Consider the following 18,981-nt stretch of genomic DNA (forward strand, 5'->3'; position numbering starts at 1 on the left):
TGAGGATTGTGGTGATATTGGACATAGCACCGAGCAATGTTCAATGGGTTCGAGTGGTTACCCCGAAGAAGTCAATCAAGTGTATGGAGATAGGAAGCACTATGACATGAACTCCAACACTTACCATCCGGGTTTGAGAAATCACCCCAACTTTCGGTATGGTAATGCTTCAAATCAAATGAACCCGAATTTCCAAGCGGGTAATCAAGGGGGAAGCGGGTCATCATACCAAAACCGCCAAGGTGGTAACCAAGGAGGCTACCAACGAAATTATAATCAAGGGTACCAAGGTGGATACCAAAAGAATTACAACAACCAAGGCGGTAACGGAGGTGGGTCAAACAACCAAACCGGTGGCAATGACTTGAATACAAAGATGGATGTGATGCTCTCGATGATGCAAGAATCTAAGAAGGAGAATGAGATTCGAGATAAAGCACATGAGGCATTAGCAAAGCAAGTGGGCCAACTAGCGGAAGAAGTAGCCCAAATCAAGGGAGGCGCGGGAAAGCTTCCGAGTGACACCACCGTAAACCCTAAGCATCAAGGGTCGAATTCAAGGAACACACGTGAGGTACCAATTAATAAAGTTACTTTACGTAGTGGTAGAGTTGTTGATAATGGTGTCAAAACACCACCACCCCAATTTGTTGAAGGGGTGGTGGAAGATGCTAGTGATGATGAGCTTGAAGATGGCCAAACGGGTCAAAACAAAAACGATTTGAAAAAGAATAATGTTACCCCCGTTGTGGCCATCCCCGTCCCCAAGGCTAAGGAAACGGGTGTGGAGGTTAATACCGCCCCTTATCCCGAAGCATTGAAGGGACCGACGAAAAAGGTTGTAAACAAAAGAGGTCCACAACAAGAAGAGTTGTTGGAAATTTTCAAACAAGTAAAAATCAATTTACCTCTTTTGGATGCAATCAAACAAGTACCGTCTTATGCTAAGTATTTGAAAGATTTGTGTACCCAAAAACGCACTCACAAATTTCCAAAGAAATTAGATTTAACCGAAAATGTGAGTTCGATCCTTTCGGGTACACTTCCACCTAAGCTCCAAGATCCGGGTGCGCCTATCATTTCAATTCAAGTGGGCGATTTTAAAATCAACCGGGCACTTCTAGATCTTGGTGCTAGTGTAAGCATCCTACCGGGTAGTTTATATGACCAATATGAGTTTGGTCCACTTCAATCGTCAAACACCACCGTGGTGTTAGCCGATTTGACACCTAAACTACCCCGTGGAGTTGTTTCGGATGTGATAGTGAAAATCGAGGATTTTTACTATCCTGTGGACTTTCTTGTACTTGATTATGTGGCCAAGGACCCAACCAAGCAACCTACGGTGATTTTGGGTCGACCGTTCTTAGCAACTGCAAATGCTCAAATTGATTGCAGAACGGGGACGGTTGACATGACATTTGGAAACCGGAGGTTGAGGTTGCATGTTTTTTCCGGACTTATGAGCCCTTCAGTTGATGATGAATGCTTTATGGCAGACATTGTTGACACGTGTATACCTCTTTGCGACACAGTCGTTTATGGGGAAAACACAATGGAGGATTGTTATGTGTTTGACAGGTCACAGGTGGAGGTGGAACGAAGCATGGACGAGGAAGTGAGGAGTTTAGAGGTGCTTGCGGTTAGAGAAGGAAAACCGACATGGACGCACCAAGTCGAGAGCTTACCGGAGAGCATTGATACTAAATTGAAGCCGTCTTTAGTGGAGCCTCCGGAAGTTGAGTTGAAAGCATTGCCAAAGCATCTCAAATATGCTTATGTTGGAGAGGGCAATACTCTCCCGGTTATCATTGCATCCAACTTAACCGGAGAGCAAGAGAAAAAGTTGATGGAGGTGTTGGTCACCAATCGGGCGGCGATTGGATGGACCATCGCGGATTTGAAAGGTATTAGCCCCTCGGTGGTGATGCACAAAATCATCACGGAGGAGAATGTGACTCCCGTTAGAGATGCGCAAAGACGGTTAAATCCGAACATGAGGGAGGTCGTGAAGAAAGAGGTGTTGAAGTGGCTTGATGCGGGTATCATTTACCCGATCTCGGATAGCCAATGGGTAAGCCCAACACAAACGGTTCCCAAGAAAGCCGGCATACAAGTCGTCAAAAATGACGCAGGTGAAGAGGTAGCTACCCGGCCGGTAACCGGGTGGCGAATTTGTATTGATTATAGGAAGTTGAATAACGCAACTTCTAAAGATCATTTTCCTTTACCGTTTATTGATCAAATTGTTGAGAAATTATCGGGGCAAAAATTTTATTGCTTCCTAGATGGTTATTCTGGTTATAACCAAATTGCCATCCATCCGGAAGATCAAGCAAAGACTACCTTTACATGTCCTTACGGTACCTTCGCATTTAGGCGGATGCCGTTTGGATTATGTAATGCTCCCGCCACCTTTCAAAGGTGCATGATGAGTATCTTCTCCGATATGGTGGGAGAGTCTTTAGAAATCTTCATGGATGATTTCTCAATTTTTGGATCATCATTTGAGACTTGTTTGGACCAACTAGACAAAGTGTTAAAAAGATGTGTTGAAACTAGTTTGGTCCTAAGTTGGGAAAAGAGCCATTTTATGGTTCAAGAGGGAATTGTGTTGGGGCACGTAGTGTCAAGTCGTGGGATAGAGGTTGATCGTGCTAAGGTACAAGTCATATCTACTCTACCTTATCCCACGACCGTTAAAGGTGTTAGGTCGTTTTTAGGTCATGCGGGATTTTATAGGAGGTTTATAAAAGGGTTTAGTGATATTACAAAACCTCTATGTAATCTTTTGTTAAAAGACCGAGACTTTAATTTTGACAAACAGTGTGAAAATGCCTTTAATGTGTTGAAACAGAAATTGGTTGAAGCCCCAATCTTGCAATCACCAAATTGGTCATTACCATTTGAAATTATGTGTGATGCAAGCGACTATGCGGTTGGGGCCGTGTTGGGTCAACGGGTAGACAAAAAGCCGGTTGCCATTTACTACGCAAGTAAGACTCTCTCGGATGCACAACTTAACTATACGACAACTGAGAAAGAGCTACTTGCGGTAGTTTATGCATTAGATAAATTCCGGGCTTACATATGGGGTAGCAAAGTTATTATCTATTCTGACCACAGTGCTGTCAGGTACCTCATGGAGAAAAAGGATGCTAAGCCGCGGTTGATACGATGGGTACTCTTATTACAAGAGTTTGATTTGGAGATTCGAGATAAGAAGGGGAGTGAGAATGTGGTCGCGGACCATTTGTCTCGGTTGAGTGTAGAGGATTCTTCCCGTGAAGAAATTAATGAGACTTTTCCAGATGAGCACATTTTAAAAGTTGGAATATTACCATGGTATGCTAATATTGTCAACTATTTGGTTACAGGTGACTTGCCAGCTCATTGGGATAGAAGGAAGAGGTTGCATTTCCTGTCTCAAATCAAGTACTACACGTTGGAAGAACCGGACTTATTCAAGATCTGTCCGGATCAAGTCGTTCGAAGATGCATACCCGACGAGGAGATTCCTAGCGTCTTGATGCACTTGCATTCATTTGCTTGTGGGGGCCATTTTAGTGGTCACAAAACAGGGCACAAAGTGCTAAATAGCGGCCTTTATTGGCCGACTATTTTTAAGGATGCTTTTCATTTCGCTAAAAACTGTGTTGAGTGTCAAAAGTTGGGGAGTATCTCTAAAAGGGATGAAATGCCCATGCAACCGATCCTTATTGTAGATATCTTTGATGTATGGGGGATCGATTTCATGGGCCCATTCCCTAATTCACATGGCAACTTATACATTTTGGTGGCGGTCGATTATGTATCCAAATGGGTCGAAGCGATTGCCACCAAAACAAATGACCATACCGTTGTTTGCAATTTTGTTCAAACGAATATAATTTCTCGATTTGGGGTTCCCCGGGTAATCATTAGTGATGGGGGATCTCATTTCAAGAACTTTAATTTTGGCAAACTCTTGAAACGGTATGGTGTTGACCATCGAATTGCTACTCCCTACCACCCACAAACAAGCGGTCAAGTTGAGGTTTCCAATAGGCAAATAAAAGAAATTTTGCAAAAGACTGTTCGACCCGACCGAAAGGATTGGTCAACAAAGTTGAATGATGCTTTATGGGCCTATAGAACGGCTCATAAAACACCTATTGGAACTACTCCTTATCGCTTAGTTTATGGGCGAAATTGTCACTTGCCGGTGGAACTTGTGCATCGTGCTTGGTGGGCTATAAAAGAGGTTAACATGAAATATGACGATGCAGGAAAGGAGCGAAAGTTGAAGCTTTGTGAGTTGGAGGAGCTTAGGGAAGAAGCGTACGAGTGTGCTTCAAAGTACAAGGATGACATGAAGAGAGCACACGATGCAAAGTTGAAGCCAAAAGAGTTTGAAGTAGGCCAAAAGGTTTGGCTCTACAATTCGAGAATTAAATACTTCCCGGGAAAGCTCAAGAGCAAGTGGATGGGCCCGTATGTGATAACACGGGTCGGGAAACTTGGAGATGTCACAATCGAGGACCCGAAGGACGGGTCGAAGCAAACGGTTAACGGTCACCGCCTTAAACCATTCCTCGATGGTAATGAAGAGAAAAAGGATGCAAATGTGGAGTTGATATGCTTCTTGGGAAGTGTACCAACATATGAGGTGAATTAAAAGGACCGGTAACACGATTTGTAAAGTTATGTATACTTATTTAATTGTTTGCGTAATTGGATGTGAATCGTTTCCGGTTCATACTAACCTTTCTTGATTGTGTGAAGTTCGGGCATTCCAAACGGGTCGTGAAGATACAAGGTATGATTTAGACTTGATTTGGTGCATTGAGGACAATACACGATTTTTTTGGGGGGTGGTAGGGCCGTTAACGGTTATTTGTTTAAAATTTTTTAATTTATAAAAATCACAAAAATATTTTTTTATATTTTTAGGAATTTTTGATGTAAATAGTCCCTTTGGTAAATATTCATAATTTTCTTCATAAAAAAAAAAAATAAAAAAAATAAAAAAAAATAAAAAAAAAAAAAAAAAATTTTTACACTACCCGTCGGCGACGGGGTGGTGGCCGTCGGCCACGGGTTCTAAAAAAAGCCCGTAGGCACCCTTTTCTCCGTCGGCAGACACATAACCCGTCGCCCCTACCTCTGAAATTCAAAGCCCGTCGGCGACGGGGTGGGACCCGTCGGCGACGGCTTCTCTTTTTCGCTCCGACGCAGGTCCGTCCCAGGGTTTAAAAAAACGAATTAAAACCTATTTCCACCTCACCAAACATCATCTAAACCCATTATACACCACAAATTCGACCTATATCAGTTTTTACCACAAATTCTCTGCATTCTCTCTCTCCAAACTCACTTATTCTCTTCATCTTCCTCATCCCACCACAAGAACCCTAGCAACCTTCAAGCTCTCATAACTTCCTCAATTCTCCACCAAATCCACTGATTCTTGGATCCATCTTGAGTAATTTTTCAAGACAAACAAAACCCCTAACACGGTTTTTATCAATTCTTGCTATTGTGCAAGATTTCTGGACGTGTTCTTTAGGGTTTTGAAAGGGTGTGCATCAAAAGTGCTTGTTTGTCTTCCTTTCTTAAGTTTTCTTGTCTAACAACACCAAAGGTATGGATTCTTCTTAAATTTATGCTTGATTATTATATATTAGTGTTTTTCTTCCGAAATTTTAAACTTTTTAGTTTAAAAGTAGGTTGTTTAGACAATGTATGTTATGACAGCATGATTTTGGGCAAGATTAGTAGTTTTGAATGGAATTTGAGCATGTTATAACCATAAGTGAAGTGATTACACTGTTATGAACATGATTGAACATGAATATGATGTTGACTCTTGTTGAAATTGTAAGATATTGTAAGATTGACAAAAGATTAATAAGTTATTGACAAAGTGAGCGACTTTGGAAGTTTAAAGAGGCGACTTTGCGTATACTTGTTAATTAAATTGTCAACATCATACATCATGTTCAAAGTTTGGGAGTTAAGGAAGGTTGAATCTATGTTGATGTTTTGCTTGTTTTTTATTGTAGTCATGGCAGGAAGCAAGAGACAAAAGACTACGGGTCAAGCGTCATCATCCGGGATTGGGTCTTCTTCCGGTTTAATACCGAAGAAATGGGAACAACCGAGCACTGTTGCAGAAAATGATCCAAGATTATACCGACAAGATTGGGAATGGGCAAAGTTCAGGGATAGTCAGAATGCCCGAATTTGGGATGATGAGAAGAACAAGCAGTTGTCGAGCTACCAAGATAGAAAGCTGGAAGCTAAGTTATGGAAATGGAAGATGACAAATGGGGTGAACACATCGGTTCCAACAAGAGTGATATGTGAACGGACCGTGAATGTAGAAGAATTCCGGAAAATCGGAATTGTGCAAATGTTCGAGAGGTTGGGCTGGGAGAGTGTATTGGATTGGTGTGAAGACAACACTCACCGGATTTACTTGTCAGAAGTATGTGAGTGGTTGTCCACATTGAAGCTTGTCAACAAGAATGAACCCCCTTCGCAATGGAAGTTAGTGGGGAAGACATCTCGAGGAAACATGACGATGTCTTTTGAAACTATGAATCGTATTGCTAGGTTTGATTCTTTGGGGGTACAAGCCTATGATTATCCATCCATTGAAAATTTTTTGGATAATCATTTGAACACCAACGACATAGATCAATTGGTAGATGTTATCTTGCCAACCCACCCAGGGGGTGATATGAAACGAAAGCATATGTCACTCGAGGGAAAGATCCTTCAAGGGATCTCGGTTGAGAACATTTTAGCAAGATTTGGTGATCGTGGGGGTGTGAGAGTAAGTGATTGCAGGGTGGCGCATGCCTTATTGTATGGGACCCCGACACTGTCGTGGAGGCACATAGTCATGATGAACACATGGGCTACCAGGGAGTCGTCGCAGAGGCGGTTTATTCCGTATGCACGCCTCATTAGTGCCATGCTTGTGCAGCAGAATTGCTTGCCCGAGGAAGCGCTATGGGTTTCTAAGCCAGTGGAGGAATTTACTTGGGGTTACATGAAGAAAAATTGGAGGATAGAGGTCAAGTTTTCGGGAAATAGGTATGTGGTGACCGATGATTTGGGGAATAAGTTTGAGGTTCGTACTTCCGGGGCACCACCCGTGCAGGAAGAAGATGTGGAGATGGAGGAAGAAGAGGAAGAAGAGGAGGAAGCTGAACCCTCCGAGGCACGAAGGCCAAGGCAACGTTATATGCGGCCACATAGGGAGATAAACGCTGAGGTGGCAGGTTTTGTGACCCGACGACGTGTACCCTCCTACAAAAACTTTGACAGGGGGCAACAGGAGATATATGATAATGTCTCCGCGTGTATAGGAGAGGGTCGGGAATACAATCAAAGGAGAGAAGCTTGGCAAGGGTCTTACGGAGCTTCAATGCAAGAATATTGGGACGCTCAAGGAGCCCAACGTGAAAGAATGAATAAGTTCATGGAAGAGCAAGAACTGTTTCAAGCCATGCAAAGATCACATATGGAACAGTTAGCAAAGCAACAGGAGGATGAAGCAGCCCGAAGGCGGGCATGGGAAGAAGCGGAAACGGCGCGTCGACAACAAGAAGAAGAATTGAACCGCCGCCGTTGGAGTGCCATGTATGTCTCTCAAGAGATGGCGCTTAATAACGCCAAAGTGTTGCATGATCAGGAGCGACACCATAGAGACTACCAAGCCGGCCTCCCCTACGCCGAGCACTCGGGGTGGACAAATTACTCCGATCTTCCCTATCCTCAAGGCCCATCCAACCCGACTCCGCATTGGCCTGAAGCGGTAGGGTCTAGCTTCGTTCCAATCCCGTACCAACCACCACCCCAAGGGGAGCAAAGCCCCTTAGATAACTATAGGGAGATGTTCGAGGCCCTCACTGGTTATCCATACCAACCCAACCCGCCCATGGATCCAAACGAGCGATATCAGCGGTAGAGGTATGGTATGTTTTATGTTGTTGTTGTTGTATATTATTTTCCGTTATTTCTTTTTGTTTTTACTTAATTATTGCCTAGTTAAATGAACTTTGTGGGTGTGTTCCCTATATAACCCTCACGAGACCTACTCGTCCTCCCGAGCTATCGGGAGGTTTAAAGGGCTTGTTGCATACGCTAAATGCAACCGTGATTCCTACGAAAGTGAGTTAGGATTGTTATTGTTGTAAATTATTTTTCCACATAAAGTTAAAGGTACAATAATGTATGGCTTGGTAATAATTTCATAAAAGTGGTAGAACTAGGTAACTAACAAGTTTTGATGGTCGTGAGAAGCATGCTTCTACACGAGGGTTAAGATTTGTAGGTGCGCTATGTTCGTGAGACGACCGCTTGATTGAAAAGATGAAGAGCACACGAGGAACTAATGAAAAACCAGGTGCATACGTTTCTTTTTACCTTTGATTTTTTTTAGCAAATAAGTGGATTGTATTCTGTATTTTATTTTCCGGGGTGTAATTTGGGGAGGTTAGCCGTGTCACATCCCTTGTGCTTTACAAACTCTAGTTCTTACATATTGAGGACAATATGTACCTAAAGTGTGGGGATGGGGGAGTAGTAAAAATTTTCGATTTTGACCCGTTCATTTAAATTCTACACATTGAGGACAATGTGTACCTCAAGTGTGGGGATGGGGGAAAATTTCAAAAATTTTTCAAAAATGTTTTGTTTTCAAAGCAATCTCAAAAGCACAAGTAACCAAGTCAACGAGGGATGTCACAAACCATTTGGTCTTTTGTCATGGTAAAGTTTAAATTAATAAGCATATCGGGTATTTAGTGGGTGGTTATTTGAGAATAATTCGCTTAAGGAACTAGCAATATATGCATATCACATATCATACCCTTATACGTGAGGTTTGAGCCTTTCTACATCATAGATTCACATTTACATGTTTCTTTGTTGAGTGAGCCATTAGTCGCGTATTGTAGAACTTGCAACTTTTGATACATTCGAGACTATAGACCGAATACAAGCACAAGAATGACTAAGGCATTAGGTAAACCTTTTTTCTTTTACACCATTTTCTTACCTTTACCCAAATAAATCCCCTAGTCGCCCACATTGAGCCTAAACCTTTCATTTGACCACCCTATAGCCCATAACCGTAAACCTTTTTCTTTTAAACCCGTGTGATGGAAATTCGATTTTAGGATTATTTGTTTGCATAATTATGGTTTATAAAAAAAAATAAAAATAAAAATAAAAATCAGAAAATCTTTCGAAAAAAAAGAATGAAAAAGCAGTGTGAAAAACACAAAAAGATGTGTTAATAGTTGTTGAATAAAAGGCGAAAGTTTTTGCCCATGTTGGATGTTTATAGTTTGCTTTTGTTTAGGATAGTCTTTGGTAATAAAATTCGAATTTCTCATCACCATAGCCACTTAAAAATAACCTATTCCTACCCTTCGCCTAGCCCCGTTACAACCCCTCAAAGACCTTTTGACTTGTGCTTAGTACTTGTGTTCAATAGTGGAGAATGATTGGGTTGCAAGCCTATGCGGGTACGTGTTCTATTTGGTTTTGAGCGATTAATTGTTGAAAAGCTAACACATTACACATGTTAGTAAATTTTAAGCCGAGTGGAGAGCACATTGTGAGGGATATGCATGAGTTGTTAGTTTTATGGGCGGGTTAATCTTGGATAACCATTTGTGTATCTAAAGTACGTCACCGTTAAATACATTGAATATTGTAAAGAGTTGAACTTTTGTATGACATTAGACCTTAACCTTGTCTCGGGAATGGGATGTATGTTCGTCGTTTGACCCACGTGAAAGTGAAAAACAGATTTGCTTGAGGGCAAGCAAAAGACAAGTGTGGGGATGTGATACGTGGTTGGAAACCGGTGCTTGTAATTGCTTAACTTAACGTTTTTACGTGAGTTTTAGTTTCGAATAGCCTACTTTTGATCGAGACTGTGTTTTGCAGGTTTGATGAAGTTTAAGGAGCTTTTCGGAAGCTTTACGGGTCGTCGGATTGAAAACCGGAACATTGGAACGGATTACGGATCAAACGGGAGCGAAACAAGCGAAAATTGGAAATCAAGTTTTGAGAACCCGTCGCCGACGGGCACCAAGCCGTCGGCGACGCCCCCTTAAAATGCCCGTAAGCTGGAAATGGCCGTAACCAGATGCATTAGCCGTCGGACAAATATGGGAAATCCAAGACCCGTCGCCGACGGGTTGAGGGCCGTCGGCGACGGCCTGCAAAAATCAGAAACGGGAATTTGCATCTTTGGGGGTTTAGTTCGATTTTTATTGGTTCAAGCTCATTGAATACGGGGGTTACAACTTGTTTTGAGTTTGAAAAACATCTTTGGAGCCATTCATTCATGATCCCTTGACTACCAATTGATCTCAAATCCATACTCCATCCTTTCAACAACCGAATCACGATCCGAATCAAAACCCTATCTCATCACCAATCCATCATCCATCACTTCTACATCTGGGAATCAAGAACAAAGGCACCATCATCTCCTTGATTCCAAACCCTAGTTCATCATCATCACAACCATTCTACCACCTTCAATCCATCCATCACCACCAACCGTTTCCAAACCCTAATCATTCCACCATCCATCCTCAAGCTCCAAGATGATCCAATTGAAGTCTTGTGCATCCGTTGATTGTACCGTTTACACCATGAGCGGCTAATTTCTTGGAGGTTTCACCCCGGTGTAGACTTTTGTAAGATTTAGGGTTTACTATGTTTTGTTGATTGTTTTGTGACAACTTGAATTGCGTTTGAATCTTAGACAATTGTCCTACGTTGGTATTGAATTTGCAAATTGTCGAGTGAATGATTAAATTTGACTTTGTGAAATGAATGCACGTATTTATGCTTTGTCTTTTGGTAGGATTTGTTAGTCCAAAGTAACGAAGTGTATCATGGTCCGTTGTTTACAACGTTGATAGCGATTGACACCTAAGCTTTGTGATTGCGACCCGTTAACGAACTATTTCAAGTAAAGCTAATTAAAATACATAGTAACCCTAAGTCTTGCAATTGTTGAAACCGGGTGTGAGCCTTGTTTTCTTCTTATTGTTTAAACAATCATTTTCACTTCTTGCATTTAGTAGTTAATTTTAGTTAATCGTTTTAGTAATTTCAACTCACATCTTTCAATCAAATCAAAATATTCAAAATCAAGTTAGCAAGCTTCATAAAAGTGACAACTATTCATCATTCAATCAAATCCGCACACAAACCACATACTCTTCGTGGTTCGACCCCTTGCTACCACTAGCTATTTGTTAAGGGTAATTAGGGTATATAAATATTATCTTTGACCGGAGCGCGACACTCCGATCACTTTATATGCATATCATGTTCCGGTAACCCTTGCATGATTTTGTTGTATATGTGCTTTGAAACCACCCACAGCCATGAGGAATTTATAAGGTGATCTTATGTGATATGATGACTGATCTAATGTGTCATGTGTATGGAATTGGTGTAACTGGTCTTGTGAGAAACCGGTTAGAATATATGCGAAAGTAAATGGTGATCTTAAGTTTGGTTCGTGAATTATAAGATAGTTGTTTTGATACTGGATGTTAAGATCGTATGCTTGGTATAATAAACAGAAATCCCTTAGGTTTGCTAAATACTATCACAGCTTCGTCGTAGGATTTTCGAGGGTTTCGCAACTTCAACCTCCTTAGCATAGCGGGGAGCTGTGAATCCCTGAGTAATAAAATCGGAGAACGTCCTTACAGCTTTTGAAACCCAACCCTACAACACGCGAAGCATCGTTTCTATCCGAAGGTGCCAATAATCCAGCGATATACCATGATGGTGTTACGGAGAGGAACTGCACGACCTATAACCTCCGGTGGGAACCGTGGTCATTGGATTTAAGTAGGAGGCATTTCTTGGACGGTACCGAGGGCACCAATTAGACCGATCACAAGGGCCTCCAGTGCACCCTTGTTTCAATAGAGCTAACCACGTGAAGGCATCGCTAGAATGGAACTTCCGAACGAACACGGGATTAGAAGAACTATACCCACGCTAGAAGTGAGGCAGTCACAGTTACACGCGTATGTCGTTTTGCAACACTAACCTTCACCCACCAAACTCTGTTTTGGACAAATGATACACTCGCGCGACCGCAATGTGACGAACCTCATTAATTCCCTATTTCTTTGATCCGCAGACTGATGTAACAAAATGCTAGCAACCATACCATGATTTCCATCGATCACAAGATTAGCCCCCAGGCGTTGTAAAGTATCTATAGATCGAGTTCGTCGGAACTCACTTCAAGCCATTGTTTCAGATCAATTTTCGGGACGAAAATTCTTTCAAGTTGGGGATGATGTGACACCCCGCGAAAACGCTTAACGAAACTAGCTTCCTCAGTGACTGTTTGCTAAATTTCGGGGCGAGATCCCTCTTCAAGTTGGGGATGATGTCACAACTGAGCAAAACCCGCAACAACTCTGACTTCTCACTTCGTTTCTCTCACACTTGACGCTTGCCAATTTCGGGACGAAATTTCCTTCAAGTTGGGGATGATGTGACAACCCGAACTTCCGAGGTTAGTTTGTAATCTCGATTCCGCGCTATTTCTCTTTCATGATCTTTGCTTTGCTAAACGGGTTAAACATGTAACCTAGTCCGGCCCATACGAATCAAATCATATACGTGGTTTGGGCTTATCTTCGGCCCACACGACTTGGCAACAAACGATCGGCCCATTTGTGTAGGTGTTGCTTGATTCAGCTCACATGATTATGTTTATTTAATGTATCGGCCCATGTATCGCATATATATATATATATATACTTGGGCTTGAGCCCATGACCGACTAAATGACCAACCGGCCCCAACCTCCTTGTAAATTAGCGAGCCGGCCCAACATCCTTGTTAATTTGTTAACTGACCCAACATCTTTATTACTTGGTGAACCGGCCCAACATCTCATACGAATTGTAATCTAAATCAAATTCAATCTAGTTTAAAACTATAACAAACTCCATATCTCTCTCTCTCTCAAACCTACCTACGGCAGCAGGAAACCCCTCCCCTCTTCGTCATCAAGGTCTGATTTCCGTATCTCCTACACCTTGGTTAGTATGTTATTTAATTCATGTAACCTGCTTGTTGCTATGTTTTAATGCTTGAACTATTGTAAGAATAAGATAACACTTAATTGCATGGAATAACGATAGATGGATTAGCATGAACCGAAACTGATTGTATGATTCTGATTATGTATTGCAACGTATGATTCTGATTAATTGCATGGAATAATCAATGTAGTGCTTGATTTAGATTGTGATGTTACCCGATGTATAGGACTGTTAGGAACTGTGATTTTAGGTGGTGATAATCTAAGAGTAAAGGATAGGGTGGATCGAATCTTATATGCCTTTTGCATGTGATGTATGTGAACCGAATAAATTGATCAAATCAATTGGGTTACACATGCTGGCACGATTCATGGAATTCACAGAATATATATATATATTTGTTGACTTGAATTAAACATAGGAATTGGTGTGGTTGTTTGTGAGTTGACTTGCATGTACCTCTTGAAGTGTGTGAAGGTTGATGATGTGGGATGATGCATTCTGAAAACCCCTGGTATGTCGGCCGCCCTTCACAAGTTAATTTCTAAACCAAGCCCCCATGTCCACCACTTGTGTTGGAGGTCCAATCAAAGTCCCACATGTATGCAAGTCATAAATGCTAAGTTAACCTTCACGTGATGTGTTTATTAGTTTGCATCATGTCTGTTGTTGATGGATTATAATTAATGCCAACTATGAGATGTGGATTTTGTAATGATAGTTCTGATCATGTGGGTTACGCATATGACTATGGGCCATAACACTTGATTTGAATTATGTTTAGAGGGCCGCATGCTGTTATGGGCTAACAGATTGTTTATGGGCCGCGTACATCGGTTAAGTATAGTGGGCCGCACCTTAATTCAATTAGTGCAATGTGCTACCAAGTGTTGTTGGGTAGGTAATGTTTGTGATATGAAATCATTTATGATCTGAATGCTTATAATGTATTATGTGAACTTGTATGTTGCTTGAAAGTAAACTGAACTGTTTGAATGCACGACGTGGGGAGATACGATTATGAGATGTGGGTATATTTACGGCTCGAACACGGGTTGTAACACGAGTGATAATATGTGCCATGCTTGTTCATTACTTGTATAATAAGAATATGTGATTTATGTGTGTATGTAACTGACTGGCATTGAAACTATATTAGGATCCGGGTGTCCAACTATTAACAAGTAATTAACCTTACCGAGCAAACCAAAGGTGAGTTCACTGCACTTTTCTCAAGCATGCGTCCCGGTGGTTTGGGACAACTGGTAAACATTTGGAAGGGAAACATTGGGTAAATAACTTAATCGGTTTTGGTTATTGCCTGGAGGGCAATGGGGGTGATTAGTTGATAGCGCTATTAGGTGGGAAACCTCACACCGGGCCGTAAGGACGGGCGTGAACTAATTATCTGGGTATGGCTATGGTTGTTAGAGGCACACTCCTCGGATACATATGGGCACACTCCCTAGGGTATCTAACGATGGCAACATAGCAAACGGTCGTTAAGGGGTATCCACTCCCCGGATACACATGGGCACACTCCCTAGGGTATCTAACATGAACAACATCGAAACATCAAACATCATAACAACAAACAACATATCGTTTTGTAAACTGTTTTACTCACATGATCGGTAACACAACTTGGTAAACAACCGCAAACCTTGAACTCACCAGCGTAGTCTGACACACTTGTTTACATGCTTGTAGGTAATTACTGGAGGAACTTGGGAACTTGCTGTCTGATGCTGCTGGAGTGGTTATGGTCATGATAAACATTTATATTGATTGGGTTTCGACACATTTATACATTTATGCTTTTATGCTTCCGCTCAATACTTTAGCTTTGGTTAAACTTTTCAAACGTTATATTTATTTCAGTTTGGTAATTTATTATAACTTGTGTTGATATGATTGGTGGCTCTTTGTTGGATCGTTGCACCTCCAATAGGGACATGCCCTAGGTCGTGGCCATTCTTTGAATGATGCCAAGGATATCCGAGACATGGTCATTAAACCCCCAAAGGCGTTAAACAAACAAAACAACATTTTTAAACGGGTTAATTTGACAACACTTAGCCACCAACTGGTTAAGGTTAATTCCCCGACCAAGCGGTATTTTATATACCGTACCCCAAGCCCGTATAGGGAAATAAGTTAAACGTATTTACCTGAGCAAAGTATAAATCAAATACAGCGAGTGCACATAGCTTTTACTGGGCTCCTAGATCTGGAAATTAAGGTTTTAATAACCTATTAGAATCCTAACGGGTCTTAAGCTTAGACCGGTTAGTTTTATATAAAGATTACGGTTTTAAACGCATGATAAGGCGAAGACCGTTTTAGAATGTGGTTTTGACCCAACAAGCTTGCATGCTTGTTTAACATGGGTAACATAATCACATTCTGAATTTCGAGACCAAAATGACATGGTTTGACCCGTTTCGGCTAAAACGGCCAAACTAGTCACAAAAGCCGATCCGAACGCGTATAGTGCGTAACGAGTAACCATAAGAGTTATATACATGTTTCTGAAGTTAATATGCCTAAAATATGTTGTGATATCAGAATGATACCTTCCATTATACCCCAAATGGTTTTAAGCCAAAACTATGCCTCATAAGGGCATTTTGGTCATTTTAATAGGTGTAAAAGAGTTTAATAAATATTCTGAGTTACAGGTCTGATTAAATTAGTAAATATGCTTAATTTACTAAGTCATAACAGTAGGGTATCCAATATATATGAAATTTATAACTTATAACCATACTATGCTCCGTATGGGCATTTTGGTAATTTCACATATGCTTAAAGGGTCAAAACTGCTATTCTGAGTTGAAAACATTAGCCTACTGTTAAAATATAAAAATGTTATTGAGTACATCAGTAGGTTTTAATCCCATATGCTTAGTAAGGTTCTAGTGCATACTTATGTGCTAAAAACGCTTAAAAAGGCGATTTGGAGCCATTTCCGGGTTTTCTGTAAAAAGCTGATATTTTTAATATTCCAGCAGGCTCAAAATAATTTATTTAACATAACAAATCAGTAGAAAAAGGTTTGGGGTCAAAAGGATTTATAAAACTCATTTTATAGCCCAAAAGGGCAAAACCGACATAAACCGAATTAAGCTTAGAACACTAAGTTATGCTCAGCCTAAAAATAAATAAAAATCTCCAAAAATCCCAAAATAGTATTTTATAGCAGTGGGTATATGGTTTTGTATAAAAATTCGGGTTTAGATAGGCTATATGCAATTTACGCCATTTAATTACTAAAGAAGCTTAATTTTACGCTAATGAGCATAACTCTTAATCTACACCTCAAACTGATCTCAAATTTTAGGTGCAAGTTTATAAATCAGTATCTAAGGTGTCTACCCTTTTACTTTCCCAAAAATCTCATTTTAAGGTCATTTGGGCATAATGGTCAACATATAAGCGATTAACGGAAACATGCATGTGCATAGGATGTCTAATGAACCAAGTTGTATAATCTCAGAGAGTTATACTAACATGCAATTAGGTCCAAAAGAAGCTCTAAGGCAATCCTAAACTTGGCTTAAATGGGTCAGAACTGATAGTCAAAGCAATAGTCAAACTTTGCGACTTTCGGTTCCAAACCGAGCCTAAACTAAAAATTGTCGAGTTGAACATGTTGGAACATGTTCTTACATTAATTACCTAGTTATTTTAATGATCAAACAGGTTGCATGTATCCTACGTTGCTAATTATGCATTAATTTGCAAATAACCATTCTGTTGACTTTTCATAATCATCTTTGACTCGACAATTAACATAGTTAGAGTGGGATTCTAGAAATACCCTTTTAAGGGTTTGTTACCCACATAATTACCTACTTAAATGTATTTTTAATTCGGGATATTAGTGGGTAATTATTGACTAATCCCGAAGTCAAACCTTAATTACGACGGTTTGACTTTTAACTAATTAACTAAGCTAAAACGAATTTAGAAGGGTTAAGGACACTTACAAGAGTCCTAGTTATGCTTAGGGACCACTAGGAATGTTGCTTGCTGTCCAGAAGGCTCCAGTAGTGAACTTGAGAGAAGTTGTGTATGCAAGTGAGAATGGTTACAACTTCCCTTTTCTTATATAGTGAATTCAAGTCCCTTAGATGATGCCAAACAAGTCTATGCATGTCCCCTGATCATCACAACTGTCCCTAGTGCATGAAAACTGGTTGGGGCAGCCCCTGGTATGCAAAACAAGCCTTTAAAGTCGGTTAACAGGTCTGACTGGCAGCTGTGCACGTTTTTCTGTTACTGGCACTCTGACGCGGCCCGTGTAAGGTCATAGGGGACCTTTACGCGGGTCGCCTGGACCTGCAAAACCTGCCAAACAAGTTTCACAATTTGCATTTTCGGTCCCTGGTCCTTTGTAACGTGGTTTTAAGCCCTTAAATTGCATTTCCAGCCTTCTAACTTGATTTTTAAGGGCCTTGGGACTTTTACTAACTTGGTTAAGTCCTTGGCTAACCTTGTAACCACTCATAAGGCCTTAGAATTCAATGTTGACGCTTTTAACCCCTCGTATACGAATTTGATCATAACTTTTTCATACGATAACGAAACTTTCTGAAATTTTAACCACATATTCTAGTGAGTATATTTTATTGTTACAAAGCTTCGATTCTGCCAAAAGGTCACTCAGAGGTATACTTTGCACATGTTGACACATTTAGCCCCTGTAGTTTGTAATTCCTCACTTTTTTTCATATTTAGCTTCGTATGATTCATGATTTATTCGTTTGAAGGTATAAACATTGTGTGGGGCTATTTTTGAATATATTTATCCATTGTTGACACTTTGGACCCTTATATTCACATAGTTTCCCCGTTTGTCAACTTTAGTCCCTCTAAAGTATTCTTTCACACGTTCAGAGCTTATGACACGTGTTCATACGTTATTGGACATAAATTTTCAAGGTGTTACAATTTCACTTTTGTCCCCCCTAAAACATGGTCATATGAATACAAACTATAAATTAAATACTTAAATACACGATTTTATTGTAAACGAAATTATGCTCATAATGATACTGTCGAATCCCATAAGATAATAGACGACGTGTCCGTCACCAGAGATCCGCCAACGTTCGCCGTTTACCGGAATTGACCTACAAAAAAGAACACCATTAGTCTCGTCATGGAGAGCCCAAAGGGGATCTGTGACCAAGCTCCGGCGTGAGAATAAGGTAGTGTTTGTTTTTCTAAAAAAGATCTGCACAGGCTCTTCTGTCTGCGCCGCGCACACATTACCATCTGCAGACCTTTTGTTTTTCCGAAAACGTTTCACTAAAAAACGTATGCGCGAGCTCTTCTTGGCGCAGACTTGGCCCAACCACTTTTAAGACTTTCTAAGGTTTGCAGAGGGTTAAATACCACCACCCACCACCGTCCACCACCACCCATCATCCCCCACCCACCACTACCGTCTGTACACCACCACCAATTTATTTTAGAAGTCTGCATACGTTAAAAAAACAAACAACCTTCTTCTTGCGGACTGCAGAGGTTTGGTCCACCTTTTGTTCTACAGATGTCTGTAGATGTGGTCCGCAGACGACAAACATTTTACCTCTTGAAAAACAAACTACACCTAAGTCTCATGCCTTGGATCAAAGTTTATAGCAAATGAGAGTAAATAAATTGGTCGGGATGTTGTGGTTGAGATCTCGGAATTGAATGTGAGAACTCAATGTGACTCAAGAGCCTTTTCTCAGTCTTGAGTGGGATATTTTTGATAACTTACCTTCTTGTGATCATCTCCCCTACATATATAAAAGGAACTCTTTACTCGAGGTGTTACCTCTCCAGTCAATAACCATTGGGTCCTTTCCCGGACAACATGAATGTT

The sequence above is a fragment of the Helianthus annuus genome, chromosome 17 (genome assembly GCF_002127325.2).
Source record: "Helianthus annuus cultivar XRQ/B chromosome 17, HanXRQr2.0-SUNRISE, whole genome shotgun sequence".
NCBI classification, from domain to species: Eukaryota; Viridiplantae; Streptophyta; class Magnoliopsida; order Asterales; family Asteraceae; genus Helianthus; species Helianthus annuus.